This window comes from Sminthopsis crassicaudata, chromosome 2 (genome assembly GCF_048593235.1).
Source record: "Sminthopsis crassicaudata isolate SCR6 chromosome 2, ASM4859323v1, whole genome shotgun sequence".
NCBI lineage: Eukaryota > Metazoa > Chordata > Mammalia > Dasyuromorphia > Dasyuridae > Sminthopsis > Sminthopsis crassicaudata.
In genome coordinates this window covers 48522108-48541214 of record NC_133618.1, presented here as the reverse complement: position 1 = coordinate 48541214, position 19107 = coordinate 48522108, and the positions used below count along the sequence as shown (strand labels likewise).

Sequence of the window (19107 nt, the reverse complement as noted above, 5' to 3'; positions counted from 1 at the left end):
TCCTGAGGGCAATAAGAGGGGGTAGAAGGAGGAGGTAAAGAAAAGATAAATAGAAATCAAAATATTATAAAAGTAAATGTTGAAAATTAATAAATAATTTTTTAAAAAAGAAGAACTACCCAAGTAAATAAGGAAAGAGTAGTCTGGCCTCTCCTCTAGACATACTCCTTCCTGTCCTTTTGGAAGGTGGTCTAAAGAAGAACTTTAAATTCCCTCAGGGCAAGTACTGTCATCTGCCTTATTTTGTTTGTATCACCAGCACTTAGTAGGATACAGTAGACTTTTAATACAATTTCTGATGATTTTTGAGTCCTTGTCTAAGGCTTTTACAGAAAGGAGAATTCCCGTGGCACCTATGGCTGTGACAAAAGAAATAGGAAGTTCATTAAATAAGATTTCATCTTCTCATAAACTGCTAACTTATACCAAGAATACCAAGTTCTGTTGTGCAATTAGTCCAAGCTACCATGGATGCAAATTTCCTTTGCTACCTCTATTTCCTCACTCTCTTAAATTTTCCTTTGCCTGAATTAATACAGCCTAAAGGAAACCTAACTCTATTCTCAATGTTTACTAGATAGTTATAATTCTCTGCTTAAGCCATTTCTAACACCATAAGTGGGAAAGAGGGCCAAAAAGTGCTATGTACTTTGATTTTAAATTATACATTTTATGGTACATAATGTTGAATCAGTAAGAAATCAAAATTCAAGTAAGAAATTTTCTAAAACTTCTGTAATTTCTGTGAACTGGCATTAATGCTAATATTCACACAAGAATTTAGAAACAGGAACAGTGTTCAAAGGGGAGGTTTTCAAACTCAGTTTAACTGATAAATTTCAGCAAAATTTTTAATTGGTCTTTTGATCTGCACCAGATATTAGTAATTAACTTTTTTTTTAAACATAGCTATAAAGAATCAATAAACCTATATTAAAGGTTATTTTAATTAAGAAGCTGGAACTACTACCTATTTCCACCAAAATATATCCAATGAAAAGCAAGCTCTTATTTCCATACCCCGTGGAGGGAAAGATTTTTGCTCTTAACTAAGAAAACTCATACTCTTTAATGCCAAATGGGTAAAAGAACTGTCTCCTTCATTATCAACTGCAAGGTAAAACAGGAGAGAAATGGTTCACCAACCTAGCCCAAGATTTAGGTTCCTAGTCAAGTGATTTTAAAAAACATATATTTGTAGTCAGTCTTCAGATCTAGTTGTTTTTACCCATAATTTTTTTTTCATTAGTCTTCCTAATTTCAACTTGTTCTCATCTAGTACAACCATCTGTTCCCTTTTCTAATTTACCCCAGTCTTTATTTTACTATCTACTTCTCCCATATGAATTTTTTCATAAGGATAAAGTTTTCAGGCTGGGCTATAATTATTCAAGTTCATACTTCATTCATTTAAATGAAGCAAGCTTTTGAAAAATATGCATCTGAATGGATCTTTGTTTTACTTAACTTTACATGTGGCTTCTGATAGGAAGGGGGTAAGGAGAAAGATAATCTGGAATCCAAAGTTTTAAAAACAAATGTAATAGAATCATTTTATATATAACTGGAAAGATACACACACACACACACACACACACACACACATATATATATAATATATATACAGACACATAAATAAATTGCTCTTTGAAATAAATCTTACACACACAGGAACAAACAGTAAAATGATCTTTGGAAACTATGATAAAAGTGGTACAAGCAATTCAAAAGAAACAAATAATCTAGGAGAATTCAGGCCACAGAAGTTATCTCTTTTTCATCCATCACAGCCTTTCCTGGTCCCTTTCTCTCTTCCGGGTCAACAAGTCCTGCCAGTTCTATCTCCACAAGGTCACACAGGGCACCCACTTATTTTACAGAAGAGGAAATGGAAGACAAAAGAAATTAAGCTATTTATCAAAGGTCACACAGTACACTATTGATAGAACTTAAACTAGATTCAGGTAAGTGCCCAAAATAGGGTTGTGCTTTTTTCCTTTGTTCTACAATAGGAAAGCTTCCCAAAAATATCTCATTTTGCAAAAAATTTACTTAGCATATATCTGTCCTTTCTTTTTCACTCCCAATGAGTTAACTTGTTACCTAGGAGACAAGTCAAATATATTGTAAGTATGGCTTCAAAGTATAATTAGGAAATATCAAACATAATAAATACACAACAGAACATAGATATTGTTTTTTCTAAATCGATATATGTAGCCCACAGAATGGCTCTCATTTCTACTTGAATTTGACACCAGTATTCCAGACTATAATACCCCCATAGCATCCACTCAATATATGATGTCACCATCAATATTCCTAAAAGTATATAACTCGGCTTATGTTGTATATTTTACACAAAAGAATTTCAATGTCTAGCAAGTAAAGTAAAAACTTTTTAGTCTTCTGACATTCAAGACTAGGAAGCCCCAATTTATCTTTCCAGCCTTAAGATGCATTATTATATCTACAAAATCAATTGCCCTTTGTTCCAACAGGAAAAGATAATGAATGTTGGAGATGTGTGAAAAATGGGACACTGATAATTGTTGGTGGAACTGTGAACTAATCCAACCATTCTGGAGAGCAATTTGGAACTATGCCCAAGTGGTTATCAAACTGTGCATATACCCTTTGACCCAGCAGTATTTCTACTGGGATTATATCCCAAAGAGATCTTAAAGGAGGGAAAGGAACCCAACATATGCTAATTACTAAATTACCAAACATAACCAATATTTTCCTGGGTCTACACTTTTGCTCATGCCATTCCTTCCATACACAAGAATGCCCTCCCCCCTCAATTTTACCTAACAAAAAGCCAAATCAAAGTCTAGGGCAAAGGTAGTTGCCAAAATATTTATTATAGTATTTTTTGTTATAACTAAAAATTGGAAACCAGGGAGATATCCATCAATTGTAAAAATGACTAAACAATGTATAGTACATAGGAATATGATGGAATACTACTGTACTATAAGAAATGTTGGGTGTAATGAATGCAGAGAAGAAAATATAGATATGTATGAACTGATACAGAGGGTAAATATGCAAAACCAAGAAAATACACAAAAATATATACATAACTAAAATTATGTACATGGAAAGAACAATGTACCAAAAAAATCAAACATAAGTGAAACAGAATTATAAAAGTAAGGCTAAATTGAAAAAGTCTAAGACACCCCCCAATTTACCGGGTTAGGATATGAAAGATCCCTGAACTGCACATTTTCAGGCTCTCAATGTCTTAATCAAGAATGCCAATTTTTTTTCACCCTCTTAAAAGAAAATACTATTTGTCTTATGGGTTCTTTTTTTAGTAAGGAGGAAGAAGGATAAATGGGAAATTTAAAGTGATTTAAGACAAAGAAAGGATCTATTAAAAACTATTTTTAAAAAATGTATCAACCATAAAAAACATTGCTTCCTTAATTAGTTATACAACTATGTAATGCCAAGAAAATGATTACTCAGATTTTAATATGAGGCCTAAATGAAAATAGTGCCATTCCTATGCTAATAGCCAAAAGCTTCTTGTAGAAGAACGGATTTTAGTTGGGACTTGAAGGGATCCACAGAGGGCAAGAAATAGAGGAAGAGAACTCCAGATGTGGGGTACAACCAATGAAAATACCTAGAGATGGATTATTTTGTGTGAGGAAGAAGTAGGAGACCATTGTCACTGAATCAAAGAGTATATGGAATTAAGTAGAGTCAGATAATGAGAAATGTAAGAAAGAATCAGCTTAGAATAGCTGTTAAATATCAGAGGATCTCACAATTAAGGAAACTGAGTTCTCAGATAGTTATCTCCCTATAGTCATTCATCTTTTTAGTTGTCAAAAGTAAGAATTTAAAACAATCCAATGTGACTACAAACTTATTATTCTATCCAGCATGTCATGTTGCCTTTGAATTAACGAGTGAATAAAACATCAATGTAGTGCCCTTGTTTTCAACAAAAAAAAAAAAAAAGAAAAAAAAAAAAAGAAAATAGTGCCATTCTAGAAAAGTTGTTATTTTCAACTCTCTCTTAAATTCCTCACCATTGCCATAGTCTATTTTTTGAGACTAAAAATAGGGGCAAAAGGAATCAGACTGATATTCTTGTTCCTTAATCAGTTCCATGATCAAAAGATTTTTTGGCTCATGAATTAAGAAAGCATTATTAAGAACTCACTATGAGCAAAGGACTATGCTAAACAGAAGAATAAATAAATAGTGATCCATCAGTCCCTGGCCTCAAAGCATCCACATTCTAAAAATGGAGGCAGCAAAGATATGGAAAGTTTCAGCAACAAGTTAGATAAAAAGGTCCAGCAAAACATTTTAATGGCTCTTCTTTCATATTATTACCACTGATAAATAAGATCAGTTGAATGGGACACAAACTCAAAATGGCAGAGTAGGGACCAAACTGAACTCCAACATTCCCCTCTGAACAACTAGCCAAACATTGATGACTTCAGAAAAGCAGGGGACCAGATCATAGGTTCAAGGATCAAGGGAACATTATAAGGCAGCAGGAGCCCTTCCTTGATTAAAAAAAAAAGAACAATGACCACATCTTTCTCTCAGGATCACATTACCCTAGGAATCACCAAAAACTTGCAGAAACCCACAACTAGGTCTAAAAACAGTAGCACAAATATATCTGAGGTTTGGCACATTGCCTCTCCACCTCAAGGTAAACAGTCAAACTTTAACATAAAATTAAAAAGTCAAGAAATAGGCTGAAAAAAATGAGCAAACTAAAAAATCTTGATCATAAAAAGTTACTACAGAAGGAAGACTAAGACAATCTCAGAAGACAGCAGTGCAAAAAGAGTTATAAGCAAAATCAGAAAAAAAAAAAAAAAAAGAAAAAACAAAACAAAACACCAATTTGACCCAAAAAAGAATTCCTGGAAGTTAAAAGAAATCAGGAGAAAAGAGAGTAATGCAATTAAGAATTAATTAAGAAACAAGAAATAATAGTTGGGTAAAAGAGGTGCTAGCTAACCTGAAGGAAATAACCTGTTTAAAAAAAAAAAAAAAAAAAAAACCCACGGCCTAGTGGTAAAAGAGGAACGAGCACACACATTTAAAAAAAAAAAAAAAATCATTGAAGAAAGTAACACATTAAAAAGCAGAATAATTTAAATGGAAAAAGCACACAAATTCACTGAAAAGAACTCCTGAAAAAGAATTAGATAAATATAAAGAGGTACAAAAGCTCACTGAAGAAAAAAATTTCTTAAAAATTAGAACTGGGCAAGTAGAAGTTAGTGACTCCAAAAAACAAATAAAACAATAAAACAAGGCAAAAACATTTAAAAAAAAAAAAAAAACATAAAAGAAAATGTCAAATATTTCATCAAAAAAACTGACTTAGAAAACATGGAGAGATACTTTAAGAATCACTGGACAAAGAAGAACTAGAGATCATTATTGATCACAAAATAGATAATTTTGATTAAAGTTTTTGTACAAACAAAACTAATACAGACAAGGTCAGAAGGGAAGCAATAAACTGGGAAAACATTTTTACATTCACAGGTTCTGATAAAGGCCTCATTTCTAAAATATATAGAGAATTGAGTCAAATTTATAAGAATTCAAGCCTTTCCCTGGAGAGACTTAAATCAACTGATGCTGAGTGAAATGAGCAGAACCAGAAGATCACTGTGCACTTCAACAACAATACTGTATGGGGATGTATTCTGATGGAAGTGTAAATCTTCAACATAAAGAAGATCCAACTCACTTCCAGTTGATCAATGATGGACAGGGGTAGCTGCACCCAGAGAAGAAACACTGGGAGGGGAATGAAAATTGTTAGCACTAATATCTGTCTGCCCAGGTTGCATGTACCTTCGGATTCTAATGTTTATTGTGCAACAAGAAAATGATATTCGCACACATGTATTGTACCTAGACTATATTGTAACACATGTAAAATGTATGGTATTGCCTGTCGTCGGGGGGAGGGAATAGAGGGAGGGGGGGTAATTTGGAAAAATGAATACAAGGGATAATATTATAAAATATATATATATATATATAATAAAAAAAAAAAAAAAAGAATTCAAGCCTTTCTCCAACTGATATGTGAACATATGTGATATGTGCGTATGTGAACAATTTTCAGATGAAGAAATTGAAACTATTTCTAATCATGTGAAAAGGTACTCCAAATCACTATTGATCAGAGAAAAGCAAATAATGGGTAACTCTGAAATACCACTACACACCGCTCAGACTGGCTAAGATGACAGGAAAAGATAATGAATGTTGGAGGGGATGTGTGAAAAATGGGACACTGATACACTTGTTGGTGGAATTGTAGGGACGCCCATGTGCAAAAAATGTTTGTGGAAGCCCTTTTTGTAGTGGCAAGAAACTGGACACTTGAGTGGCTGTCCATCAGGAAATGGCTGAATAAATTATGGTAGATGAATGTTATGGAATATTTTTGTTCTGTAAGAAATGACCAGCAGAATGATTTCAGAAAGTCCTGGAGAGACTTACATGAACTGATGTTAAGTGAAATGAGCAGAACCAGGAGATCATTGTACAGGGCAACAAGATTATATGATGATCAATTCTGATAGACATGGCTCTTTTCCAAACCAGTTCCAATTGTTCAATAAGAGAGCCATCTATAACCAGAGAGAGGATTATGGGAAATGAGCGAGGACCATAATATAGAATTTTCGCTCTTCCTGTTTTGTTTGCTTGCATTTTGTTTTCTTTCTCAATTTTTTTCCTTCCTTCTAGATCCAATTTTTCTTGTGCAGCAAGATAACTGTATAACTATGCATACGTATATTGGATTTAACATATTTTTAACATGTATTGGACAATCTACCATCTAGGGGAGAGGGTGGGGGGAAGAGGGGATAATTTGTAACAGGTTTTGCAAGGGTCAAAGTTGAAAAATTACCCATGCATGTTTTGTAAATAAAAAGCTTTAATTTAAAAAAAAAAAAAAAATCACTGGACATTCTAAAAGCCATTATCAAAATGAGCCTAGACATCATCTTTCAAGAAATTATCAAGGAAAGCTGCCCCAATGTTTTAGATCCAGAGAATTAAACAAAATCGAGAGAATCCAATTTCCTCCTGAAAGAGATCCCAAAATGAAAACTTGCAACAATATTATACCCACTCCAGAGCTCAAAACAAACACCATTCAAATGTCAGGAAGTCATCAAGATCACACAAGATTTAGCAGCATCTACATTTAAAGAACACAAGCCTTGGAATGATATTCCAGAAGGCAAAAAAGCTAGGATTACAACCATGAATCTCCTATCAAGCAAAATTGAGAACAATATGGCATGGGAAAAAAAGAGTAGTCAATTAAATAGAGAATTTCCAAGTTTCCTAATGAAAAGGGACCAGAGCTGAATAAAAAACTTGAATTGAGAAGAATAAAAAGGCAAACACCTGCCAATGGCTCAGACCTATAGAATGGATCTCTTCATGTGAAGAGAGGATGATGATGATACAAGGAGACTGAGAGGCACTTGTGTTCTGACCTCTTTCCTCTTCCTTCTTGCCTCCAATTCATTTCATTCCCAATCCGCAAGAAACATCTGGGTTAGCAAAGGCTGCTTTGCAATTGTTTATGATGTGGAGGATCTCAGAGTATTGACCTGCTCCTTCACTTAGGCATGGTTCTTAACAGAAAAGAGATCATAAGGGACTCAGCAAAGTTCTCTGTAAAGGGCTGAAACTCTTAAAAGGTGTGCTAAAATCAGACAACCAAGCACTTAAGACTAATTACCTATTGGACAATAACTATTAGCATATGTTTGGAAAAATGGCCCTTCTCACTATTCTGTGCAGGCTTGATCTTTTGGTGTATACAAATAATCTTGGAAGGATTAGAATGTGGAGTGGAACAAACCACTCACTTTGGATCAGGACCAGGAGAAGGAAGGTTGGTGGAGAACTTATGGCAGTTTTGTCCATCTCCTTCACTTCTCCTCCTGAAGACCAAAGATTTTTGCTTATCCTGACTAGCTGATCCTGAGGTCTCCAGGGAGCTAGCCTGGAACTTACAGTTCACTGTATGGGAAGGTGATGTATGTAGTTCTTAAGAACTTTATCATCATTACCACACTTAGCAGTCTACATAAACAAAGGGGCATGGGATCTGAGTTATCTTGGGATCATCTCAAAAAAAAAACAAAAAAAAAAAAACGTAGAGGCAAGAAGAGATGCACTAGGATAAGAGGGAAGAAAACACATATTAGGGAGAATTTTCTCACATAACAGAAACTAGCAAACTAGAAACTGGGGGTGGGGATATGGGGGAATAGTACCAGGAATGGCTTGAATCTCATTCTCATCAGAATTGGTTCATCAGTCTCATCAGAATTGGTTCAAAGAGGGAAGAATACACACATACACATTTATTTATTCCATATAAAATATTTTTATCCAAAGAGGTAGACAAAAAGAGGAATAAGAGACATGAGAAGAAACGATAAAGGGAAGGGAAGGCTGAGGAAGGTACTATCAAAAGCAAAACAGACTTTAAAAGAAGGTCACAAAGGCAAAAGGGGGAGAAATGATAAACAGGGGGAAAAGGAATAAAGGGAAATGCACAGTGAATGAATATAACAGTTAGGAAACCAGAATTCAACAATATGTTGTATACAAGAGAAACTTGGGATAGAAAAACATAGAATTGAAATAAAGAACTACAGCAGAGCCTACTATGCTTCAGCTGACATGAAAAGGGCAAGGGTAGAAATCATGATCTCAGACAAAACAAAATCAAAATTAGACCTAACTAAAATATATCATCAGGGAAATGACATTTTGCTAAAACGTTAATGAAGTAGTAATAACAAATTTCATAGCAAGTTTCTCCAATAAAATTCTCCTTTCTTTTCTCTCTCCCTCCCCGGATAATTCTTTTTTGTTGTTGTTTACATCAATAGTATTTTTTTCCCCAAATACATGTAAAGATAGTTTTCAACTTCGATTTTTATAAGACTTTTTGTTCCAAATTTTTCTCCCTCCCTTCCTTACTTCTGCCCTTCCAAGTCAAAAAGCAATCTGATAATACGTTAAATGTGCCATAAAGTACTCATTTCTTTAGTAACTTTTAAAAAAATATATGCAAAGATAGTTTTCAATATTCACCCTTGCAAAATCTTGTGTTTCAAATTTTTCTGCCTCCCTCCCCAAGAAAGCAAATAATCCAATATAGGTTAAAGGCATGCAATTCTTCTAAACATATATCCACATTTATCTGCTGCACAAGAAAAATTAGATCAAAAAGGGAAAAAAATGAAAAAGTAAAAACAAGCAAGCAAACAATTTTTTTAAAAAGGTGAAAATACTGTACACGGTGATCCACATTCAGTCTCCATAGTCCTCTCTCTGGATGGATGCAGATGTCTCTCTCTCCATCACAATTGAGATTAGAAAGACCTCATTTCTGTAGTACACAGGGAACAGAGTCAAATTTATTAAAATAAGAACTATTCTTCCATTGATAAATGATCAAAAACTATGAACAGGCAAATTTCAGGAAAAAAGAACCAGATATCTATAGTTATATGAAAAAAAAAAAAAAATCTCACTATTGATTAGAGAAAGGCAAATTAAAACAACCCTGAGAAACTGCCTCACATTTATCAGAAATGACAAGTGCTAGAAAGGATGAGGAAAAATAGATACATTAATGAACTGCTGGTGATGTGTCCAATCAACTATGCCCAAAGGACTCTTAAAACCTTGCATATTCTTTGATCCAGGAATACTACCTACTAGGTTTGTACACCAAAAAGATCAAAGAAAACAGAAAAGGATATAGATGTACAAATATATTTATACCAACTTTTTTGTGATGGTAAAGAATTAGAAATTAAGGGGATGCTCATCAATTAGGAAATGGCTGAATAAGATGCAGCATGATTGTGATGAGTACTGTTGTTCTATGAGACAATGGGAGGTAGAAGGTCAATAAAAAAAGAAAAAGGCAAGACCTATATGAATCAAGGCAAAGTAAGAACAGGAAACTCACCATGCACAGTAACAGAAATATACTAATGATGATCACTTATGAAAAACTTGGCTATACTGAGCAACACAATGATCTAAAATTATTCTAAAGGTCTCAAATAATACTATTCACCTTCAGAGAGACAAATGCCCTGCCTCCACATACTTAGGCTGAGTGACTTTAAGACTTAACTTCTCAGTGAGGGCCCCTCAACCTTCGCCCCACTCCCACACCATTCTAAGACTGTAAACTCAAGAGACAAAGTGTTACCCTGCACTAGTGGAGAAGCCTTCTATCAATGAAGTCACAGATACTATCCCTATGTGATCTTGTCCTATTTCCTAGGAATGGGAGTAGGAGAGAAATAAAAGTTGAACAGAGGCAGAGATTAAAGACTACAAGTTAAATTTTGATTCAATGATTTCCCCCCATCATTTACAAGACTTCATTATGAAATAAGTTATTAGTTAATCCTTTTTATCAAAGTTATTCCTTCAAAATAGCTTTCTCTTTTAATAAGTCAAATAGGACAAGAACTCAAACTTTGGAAGAATCAGGATCTAATCTCTTCACCAGGGTAAATTAAAAACTTCTCATATAAATCCCAGAAAGCTTACATCTGATGAAAATTATTTAAACCACAACCCAAAAGGATTTATCTTTTTCCTCTAAAGTTCCAAATTATATGCCAAAACTTAATATTTTATTGATACAATTCCTCTGGGAGGTGTTACAAGAAAAGCTTCCGTAAAAAAAATGCTCACTCTGGTCTAATGTATTAATCTTGGCAAAAGTCAGTTTCAAAACCAAGATAAGGGAAATAGCATTATAGTCAAAGAACTAAGGATTCTAGAAATAATGATCAAAAGTCTTTGTCATGGGACTTTAGCAAAACCCCAAAAGTCTTCTTCATACTTTTTAGATATCCCAGTCTACTGTTTCAAAAAATATTTCCAAAAGGTAGCTAGAGACAAACAGACACTTTTTAAAATTCTGTATATCTTTTCATTAGCCAGACATATTAGTTTTTAAGAAAAATAAGTTAATTCTATTTGAAATTCTTCTTTGAGGGACTGGGTTTTTTTTTAATTTTTATTTCCTGTTTTACAGGATGTAAAACCACATGTAGAAGCATGTTGCTTACTAACAAGATTTAATTTCTTAAAAGAGTAATAAAAAGGTTCTTCCTCTATATCAATAGTTTAGACATGTTCAAATAGCATATTCACAATGATCTAAAATTTACAGTATCATCTTGATTTAAATTAAATTTCTTTTTTTTAAAACCTTTTCTAGATATAGCATTAGGGAAAAGAACCAAACAAAATCTTAATGACAAAATTATGAACCAACAGATCTACTATTCTTCCCATTAAGAAATATTTCTGGGGCAGCTAGGTGGCACAGCCCTGATTTCAGGAGGACCCAAGTTCAAATCTGGTCTCAGACACTTAATACTTCCTAGCTGTGTGACCCTGGGCAAGTCACTTAACCCCAACCTCAGGAAAAAAAAAAAAAAAAGAAGAAGAAGAAGAAGAAAAAGAAATATTACTGACTCCCAGAAAAATCATTACAATAAATCCAAGTCTGGAAGCCACCATCATTAGGAAGAGGGATCCAAGGATGCCTACTTGCTACTGAAGAGAATCAGGTGAAAGCAAAAATGAGATCATTTTGCTGGCTACTCCATTTCACTTTAAATGAAGTTGTTATTATACCCCAATTCTTAAAGCATTTTAAAAATCTCAACTTTTCAACCATTCAATAAAGATCATATTTTCCAGAAAACAGCATTAGTAGAGTTCTGAATTTTACTTAATTATGACAAACAGAAAAAGAATTAGTCTAAATTTACCAATAAGAACATTTTGTATCCTAAATAAGGTGATTTCATTTTTAAACTGCTAACAAGTACTTACTGGGTTGTTGTTGTTGTTTTTTTTTTTTTACAAGTTAAAAAAAAAAAAAAAAAAAGACTGCCTACTGATTTTTAGAATAAAAAATAATTGACTACACAGATGCTAAGGGCAGTCCTGGAAACTTAAATCTTATATTTACCCAGATGGTAAGGATACAGTAATTTAGATACGCTTCACATTATCAACCTGAGAATGAATTCAACCTTGTTCTTGGAGGGGAGGGGGAAAAGGCCAAGAAGAAGAGATTTAACAGGAAACTTGAGACTGAAAATTCAATCCTATGACTACACTTTTCTTTTTTTGCAGGGGCCAAATGACACATAAGGAATTCTACAATATAAGTTCCTAATAATGTCCGGAAAACAGAACTCAGTCTATCAACAAGCTTTTTATTATTATTATTATTATTTAGTATAAATTTGTCCTTTGTTTTTAGTAGAGACACTAGATTATCCTCCTACTTGGCTCACTTAGCTTTCATCCCACTGCTCCGCCCTCCTCCTCCCCTTTGTCTCACCAAGTAGCAGACTCCATTACAGGTCCCCTACTAAAAGTCCAGGACTTCCCTAGGTACAGGCATCCTCTCAAGCTATTATTATTCTATCATAACCAAACTCCAAGAAAAAGGTGTCTATATTTATTGCCTTTACTTCCTTTTCTTCCCACTCATTCCACAACCCTTTCACAATATGACGGATCACTAAATTGAAACTGTTTTCTCCAAAATTACCAATGATATTTCTCTTAATTTCCAAGTTTGATACTCTTCTCAATCCTATCACTTCAGGACCTCACTGCAACATTTGATGCAGCTAAATGCCTTCCCCTCTCTACAAATGGTTCCTCTCAAGGTTCCAGACATAGTCCTTTCCTCTCATATGCTTGATCATTTTATTCAATCCTATAAATTCCTATGCTGATGACTCCTAGATGAAAAATATCCCCTTCTTCTTGGACTTCATTTCTGCACCAAAATTTTATAGACATTTCAAATTAATTTTCCTGCATATTAATCCAAACATAGGCAAAACATGGCAGATTTCCCTAGAACAAGTTCTTAAATTGGAATCTGTGAACAAGGGGTTTTTACATTGTATTTCAATAAGATTGGTTTCCTTTGCAATTCTTTGAATTTTATTTTGTGCCTTTAAAAAGACAATTGTGAGAAGAGGTCCATAAATTTCAAGACTGTCCATGAATCACATGTATCTCTCTCTCTCTCTCTCTCTCTCTCTCTCTCTCTCTCTCTCTCTCTCACACACACACACACACACACACACACACACACACACACACACACACACACGTTAAGAACCCTTGTCCTAAGTTCATAATTTTAGCATTTTTCTCAACTGTACTCTCCCCTTACCCCTCATATTCAATTAATTGACAAATCTTGCCCTTTCTATCTCCACATCTCTCAATCTGATACCTCCTCTCTCTACTCACAAAGACCACCTTATTTCAGACCCTCATCATCTTTCACTCAGATTAGTGGACGAACCTCCAGATTAGTCTCTCTCCCTCCAGTACATGTTATAACTGCTGCCAAAATAATTTTCTTTAATTTCCATTAACTGCAGATTTGGCCATGTGACTCACTTACTAGATCAAGGCCATTGGCTTTCTATTGCTTTTAGAATAAAAAAAAAAAACCTTAAGGCCTTACACAGCCAGGCCCAAACCTCTCCTTCCACCCTCCTCCTACACTATGGGATCTGGCCCAACTGGCTGGCCTTGTTCCCTCACACTCTTAGTATTCGGCCCCAGCTTCTGCACTGCCCAGCCCCCAGGCCTTCAATGCACAAAGTCCCTCCTCCTCACCTACCAGTCAAGAGTCCTTTTTCCTTAAGACACAGCTCAAGAATTTCTGCATTAGCCATTTCATATCCCATCACAGCTAGTGTCCTCCTTACCAAAGGAACTTATGTATTTTTGTACTCCTTCAGTTTATAATTATAGTTATACATTTCAATGCAAACTCAATAGGAATATTCTACTATATTTTATTCTTTGTATCTGTATGCTCCATTCCTCAAATTGTCCAGGGTACAAAGTCAGAATTTTTTTCTCTCTCCACACAGTGATGGCATCATAGGATCAATTGCCATATCTAGGCAGACTCTCAAAAGTAAAGAAAAAATCCTAATATCAAAATTTAGAGCTGTAAGAGAAAAGAGGGGTTAATACCCCATTTTAGTGCTGAAGAAAATGGGGCTCAGAAAATTTAAGTGACTGCAACCTTACAGGTTTTTTACCTTTGTATTCCAGCACTTGGCTCATTGCCTGGCACATAGTAGGTACTTCATAAATATTTACTGACTAACCCAAATAACCAGCCATGAAAGTAGTCCTCTGCCTCCAAAGTCTCATCTTCTCCTTAAATTTCCTCCAACTCCTTTCTGGGCAGGGTGCCACAATTCCTCCAGTCACCCAAGTTCATAGCTTTCTAGTTGCCAGCAGCTCTTCCTTACTCATCTCCCTTTAGGTGACAATCATTGCAAATTCTACCTGTGACACCAGTCTTCCATTCTCTTCACTCAAAAAACCACCTAACATACTTCAAATCTTCATCATTTCTCTCCCAGACAAGTCTTCTAATTGTTCCCCTGTATCTATTTTTTCTCTCCTCCAATTCATCTTCCAAACATCTGCCAAAATGCTCTTCCTCAAATGTAGGTCTATCCATGCCATTCTGCTGCTGAAGAATCTTTAATTGTGCCCTATTGCCTATGGTTCATCAATATTCACCATTTTCTTGTGGAGGGAGCCTCTCTACTACTAGCAAGCACATATCCAACCAAGTTTTAAGATGAGATCAAATAAGATTCACAAGTTTCAAGATACGACTGAAGAAAGTTCACAAAATTTCAATTCAAACCCCTAAATAGGCAACAGGTGTTTTATGAAGATATGAATACATATACATACACAGAACACATAAAAAGTATTTTAAAATTTTAATCACAATGACAAACTGGCAAACATTGGTACAATGAAAAATCATATTTTGCTATGCAACTATTAACTAGTACATATTTTGCTATTTAAAAAGCCTTAAAATGGCAGTTTTGAATGATCTGCAGTAATGGACAGACCAAAACATTTGTATTTTGGCAACTGATGAAGATCCTTCTTTGAACTAGCATTTACTGATACATTCTAATTATTTAATTGATAAAGGGCTCATTGCCCATATGTAAAATGAGTATCCTTTTTTTAGTGATGAAACATAACCTTAATATGTCAAGACTGCTTTAAAACCCAAACCATACAAAGCTTTATAAATATTATTGTCAAATGTAAATAGCATAATTCCTTTTCTAACTGAATTTTTAGAAAGTTCTATTTGTCACTATGTCAACATGATAATCATAGCAAAAATGACAACCACTAGTCATAAGCAGCCCATCTGGTTTTAGTAAGATGAAAGGCAGTGTGATTAACATGGCTAGTCAACAGAGAAGCTATAGAAAAACATGTGACAGTTGTACTCCAAGTTAAACAGTTGCCACACAATCAGAACTGCAAATAAGGAATTGAAAAACAATTTCACTTTAAAAAAAAAATTTCCGGTTTGGATCAAATTACAGAATTAAGTATCTTGAGTAGCTTTTCACTAAATATTCACTAGACATCCACAAAATCAGGGGGAAAAAAGACCAATTTGGCCTTTGTTCCCTTCTCGACCTATCTTCAACATAGTTAAGTTCTTGTTCTTAATCTTGAAAATACAGAAACAGAATGGCTGAATAGGGGAAGGTATGTAAAAAGGACTAAGGTCATGGCTGTTCAATTCAAGTTTGAGAATTGGAGGTGAACAACATATTTTCCACCTTTAAGTTGGAAACCAACCTAAGATTGCTTCTGCAACTCTCACAATATAACTAATAGATCTTCTAAGACTACTAATATTTCAATGAACTGATCCAGTGGATCAAAAAGAGTATTAATGTAATAATACAGGAAAAAAACAAACAAATGACTTCAGGGTTCTAACTAAAAACTCCCTAAATTATATCACTGAATGAATTTGCCCAAACCAGGAATATGCAATGGCACCTCTTCCAAAAAGCTGATATAATTATAGCTCAGATCCCTGGGGGGAAGGGGAAGGAAAAATGCAAGACAAGATGGATTTCATTCCTCTGGGAAATGCTATATGTGGAACTCCCCCTACTAATTTAGAGAATATAATGTATATATTCCCTATATATATAATGTAGTATAATGAAAAGAGCATTAGATTTGGAATCCAGAAACCTGTTCAGATTCCAGTTCTGCCATATACTACACCTGGGCCCTTATTGGTTTTATTGTCTCCAGTCTCTCCTATTCACACTAATATGAATTCAAGTGCCAAATAATATTTTTAAAACAACTCTCTTGATCATTATCATTACTTAAAATGTATTCAAAAAGTTCCAAAAGAGCTCTATCAGTTTCAGCAATTAATACAAATTCCTTTTTTTGGAATAAAAAGCTTTTGCCCTCACTCTTCACAAACTCCATGGTTCAGCTAAATTGGCCTATTTGTTACCCCTCACATATCACTTTGCACAAGGTAATCAATCCCCCATGCCTGATTTGTAAAAAGGCCTCAATTACAAAGCTCATCTCAAGGACCTACTCCTACAAAAAGGCCATCATGATTCTGCCCATGCCAGGTGCTCACTATCTTGTCCTCTCCAGGGAAAAGATTTTGGGGTTTCCCCCCCCCATATAAGTAGTCCAGCACCGCCAAAATTACACAACCTCCTTGAGAACTGACTTTTCTATCTTTATGTCCTGCCTTTGAAACTTATTACCTTTGTGACCTGGAGCAAGTCATAACCTCTCAGGGGCCCAGTTTCCTCATCTGCAAAACAAAGTTGGAAATAAGATCTTCAAAAGAGCCTTCCATTCCATATCTATGATCAACTGGAAATTCCCTAATTTAGTCCTAGAGAGTTGCTAAAAATCCAGAGCTATTCAATGCCTTCTCCATTGTCAGTTATTATAGGTCTTAGGAAAGACATAAATCCAGGTCCTCCTGCCTCCAAGGCCAATCAGAGCCTTTCACTTATGACCAAGGAGGGAAGGTAGGAAAATTCTAAATACTACAATTCATTTCTAGAAAATGAAAAGGGCAAAGGATGTTTAGCACATGGTTCAAATCACTGCTTTCAACACTCACATGAGAAAAAAAAGAAAACTATTCCACAATAGGTAAACTCACACCTGTACCAAGGCCTCAGGAGGCCTTATCTTCACAGGGTTTTCAGCTCACCAAGTATTCTTTATCAAAGCCATGGATCAGCTCCTCCAAACTCAGTAAAAGTTAGTACTTTCAGACTAACGTGTTTTGAAAAGAAAATAACAGAGGCAGAGCAACTAGAACAGAGCCATAAGAAATGCAAGCACCGAGAAGAATTTTGGCTCCTCAAAAAAAAAAAAAAAAAAAAAAAAAGGAAGAAAAACAATAAGAACCCAATCCCTAGCAGATTGACTTGTGGTAGCAAAAACGACCACACACACGCACGCAGACACACACACACTGACGCGCGCGAACGAACACACACACACACACACACACACACACACAAAAAAAAAACACATACACACCACCCAGCCAGAGGATGATGAAATGAGGAACGGAAATTAACATTTCAGGCAACGTCTCACATTGTTCCTTGAAGCCCGATCTGCAGTAGGAGCCGCTACCGCGGAGGCTCCGCAGCTCCCGGCCCCTTGCCCCCTCCCCCTCCCTCTCCCCCTCCTCTCTCTCACACACTCACACTCACACGCGCGCACTCACATACACGCACAGCCCGACGCTGGCTACCCCGCATTCCTCCCCCTTTCCCGACGCAGCCCCCAGACGCCCCCGCTCTCCTTCCGGGGGCCCCCTCCCCCTCCCTGGCGCTGCCTCCCCTCCCCCGCCCCGGAGCCCACCCTGCTCGGGGTCGCCGCTCCGGCCCCACCCCCTCGGGAGTCCCAGCCGTCTCCCGTGAGCAGCTCCCGGGTTCCCGCGGCGCTGCTCAATGGGCCTGGGATCCCTGGCGGAGGCTCGGTGGCTTCCGCAACGCGGCCGGGCGCGGGTATCCCGGAGCCGCCGCCGCTGCCCGGCCTTCACCACACCCCCTCGTCGTCGTCCTCGCTTCGTCCCGTCCCGCGGGCTCGGGCCCGCTCCGCGGAGGCCTCTCCCACGCCCCGCCTGCTCGCTCCCGCCGCCGCCACCGCCTCCCCCGGGCCTGGACTCCGGCTCCCCGCCCCCACCCCCACCCGCGGGCCCCGAGGGAGGGCTCGTGCACCGCCCGCCGAGCCTCGCCCGGACCAGGCCTCCCCTTCCTACCTCCAGAAGGCCGCTCGCTCCGGCCGGGGCTGCGCGGGGCGCAAGCGGGGTCAGCGACGCCAGGCCCGAGCCCGGCGGCCGCTTCCCATGAAGCCCCGGCCGCGTCTGCCGTAGGGGCCGCGTCTGCCGCGGGGGCCGCTTGCGAAGGCCCCGCTCAGCCGCGGGAATGACGAGCCGTCGCCGCCGGCCTCGGCCTCCCCGGGAGTCGACGACTGCAAGAATCAAGCGCCGGAGGCCGGGATAGCCGGGGCGGGAGGCGCGCCCGCCCCTAAAACGACGGCCCACGGCGAAGGGGCGGCTGACGCGGGCGGGACGAGAGGATGGACTGCTCTCTTAGGGGGCCGTCTGGCCGCAGACTTCGCGGCGGCGCTTCCTCGCCTGGGGCTCCCGATCCATAGCGCACAGTTCCAAGGCGGCCTCTGACTTCCAGGACCCAGCGGCGGCTGCGGCGGCCGCAGACTCACATGAGACGCGCACTCCCATTGGCCCGCCGTGTCCGCCGAAGTGATTGGCCCGTCGGACGGAGCACAAGAGACTGGGTACGTCACGCCGTCGGGGAGGAAGTGCGCTAATAGGGGGCAAAGGGGCGGGAGTGGGGAAATGGGCATACCTTCCCCTCCCCCAGAGGACAGACAGGAGGCGGGACGAAGAGGCTCGATTGGTCGCGGCTGTTTTCGACGGTGTTTAACTACGTAGGGTGGGCGCGCGAGGTGGCGATCGTTGGATTGGCTGCCAGCCCGGATTGGTCATTGGGTGGTTCTTTAGCTTTTCTCATTGGTGATTGGTCCTTTCTAGATGCCGGAAATGATCGGGAGAGCGGCGCAGGGCTCCAGTGTAAAGTA

General features: G+C 37.8%; 1 protein-coding gene across 3 annotated transcripts in view; it reads right to left on the bottom strand.

Moving 5' to 3' along the window:
• The window catches only part of ANKRD11 (ankyrin repeat domain containing 11), a 320143-nt gene extending 301433 nt beyond the window's left edge, over positions 1 to 18710 (bottom strand). For 2 of the 3 annotated variants that reach the window (XM_074286178.1, XM_074286176.1), the window contains exon 1: positions 18266 to 18710. The gene's annotated coding sequence lies outside the window, so the exon portion shown is untranslated. The remainder of the gene's footprint in view (positions 1 to 18265) is intronic. The other variant, XM_074286177.1, reaches the window with a different exon arrangement.
• Positions 18711 to 19107: the final 397 nt, after the last annotated feature.